Source organism: Acanthisitta chloris, unplaced genomic scaffold (genome assembly GCF_000695815.1).
Source record: "Acanthisitta chloris isolate BGI_N310 unplaced genomic scaffold, ASM69581v1 scaffold34176, whole genome shotgun sequence".
NCBI classification, from domain to species: Eukaryota; Metazoa; Chordata; class Aves; order Passeriformes; family Acanthisittidae; genus Acanthisitta; species Acanthisitta chloris.
Window position 1 is genome coordinate 25339 of NW_008678132.1, and position 2214 is coordinate 27552.

A 2214-nucleotide genomic window follows, 5' to 3' on the forward strand; every position below is an offset into this window, starting at 1 on the left:
CTGCGTGGAGCAACATGAAAGGGAGTGGTGTGGGCTTCCCAGCCGAGAGGAGCCTGCGTGGATGAGCTGGCTCACAAACTGCTGACAGACAGCAGCTGGGAACGGCTCTGCCGAGAGGAGACAACACCTCTAATGAGGTTTGAGAGGTCAGACGGGACTTTCTCTGAGGACATCAGTGAGAGGTGATGGCAAGGACATCGTGTGAGCTCCTCATTAGGAATGAAGCCTTAAAAAGGAGCTCATACCTAGACACAGTGTTGTGAGCTCAGCTGGGAAAGAAATGCTTCTGCAACAGGCTGAGTGAATATCTGACAGCCTGAGCCCACAGGCCTTTTGTTTCCCGAGTGTCTTGTTCATCCTTGGCATTAAAGTGCTGTGTTCACACATCCCTGTGAAGTCTTTTCCCCAAATTTACTGGCAAAACAGTTCAAATGACGACATAAAGAGGACGGAGGGAGTACTCTGGGTAAGCAGCAGTCAGTCCATGCAAACACCTCTTCAGCAGCTGATCAGCACCTCTGGGCATCAGCAGATCAGCAGATCAGGGCTATACTAGTCACTGGGACAAGGAAACCCCAAACTATTTCTGTCTGGAGCTGTTGTACGTATTTTGTGCCTGGGCTGGTAAAACACACAGCTAAAATCTTTCGGCCAAATTAGTGAAATGTCACTTCTGAATCTGATAAAAGGTGTGATTATAGCTCCACTGAAATGAGACATCAGATTATTTTACTGCAAAGACTGCTCACTGTGCTAATAATACTGTGCTATTCCTTACTTCATTTGTTTTCTCCATCTACTGTTTCTGTACATAAGATTTTGGGGCAGGAATCCTCCTTTTACTCTGAAATAACAGGGTCTGAGTTTGTCCTGCAGCTACCAAGACCTCCTGCACTATTAATGCTCCTAAGGGACAACCCCACAAGGATACAAACAACAGCAACTTCTTCAGCTGAAACAGAATGAACAACCACCTCTCTTGGCATTGTTCTGGCATTTCTCCCTGCTCCATGTAACACCATCAACTGAACGGAGTGGCAGTGAATTACAGGAAGGGACGGTTCAGTGATGAATCAGTGGCAGGAGAAACTGACACCCTTCCCATCAAGGAACCTTGCACAAGGTGCACACAAAGCAGCTCCTGCACAAGGTGGGGTCACCTGAGGGTTTCCATTTGCCACTGACTTCTGGATTCCCCCAAGTCAGGGCCCGTGGGAGAAAAGACCAGGATCTGTGGAGGAGTAATAGTTATTTCAGCATGTCCAATGTTCATGGTCCGAGAGCAAAGCTCTTACACCTCAGAACTGCACACACATGGCACACAGGAGAGGTGGAGCCCCCGTGCCCTGTAAAGGCTTTGAGAAACACACCAGTGGGAATGAGGCTGTTGTTGAACAGGGGCTGGTGTGCCTGTAATCCCCGTGGGATACAAATCCTACAAGAACAGCCCAACACACGCTCCGTGGGCCCTGCAGTAGCACAGCACGCGGGCTGGGGCACAGCTGGGCACAGGTGACTGAGGCATGCAGGGGCTTGAGTCCTTCCTTCACATCACTCACTGTCTGTGCGTACCAGACTTTGAGCAACATTTTACAGCAGCTACCTAAAAGGAGCTACTTGCCAACACTCCCTGAAGAAGCAGGATCTCAGGGTAGTGTTTCGACCTCTGTACTAGAACGGGAACATTTTGAGGTTTGTCTCAAAGTGAGGAGCAATTACTTGGAGGAACCACCGCAGATATGGATGTTTAATATACTTTCATCAAAGCACTTTCCTAGCTCCGAGTTACTAGCTCCACAGCTTCTGCTGGACGTAGGCGTGATGACATCCACATGAGCACAGCAGGCAGAATTTGGAGGCGGATGGGGAATGGTCACCGGGCAGGAACACACACCAACGGGGGCCAAATCCCACTCCTGCCTTTGCCTCCTGTATCCTACCCCCACTCCTGCCGTACCATGTCTCCTGGGATAGGAGAGCGACCTCGGTGTTACAGCCTGAGTACCGGTACCGGGACAGGAGGGAGAGCTCGGTGCCGTTCCCTGTCTCCCAGGCCGGGCCAAGGCTGGGGAGGGGGCAGCCCGCGCAGGCGGCAGCACATGGCCCCGGCCATGTGTTTCTGTGTCTGTGTGTGTTTCTGTGTCTGTGTGTGTTTCCGTGTCCATGTCCGTACCTCCGTGCTCCGCACTCTCCGCCGCCCAAATAAGGCCACGC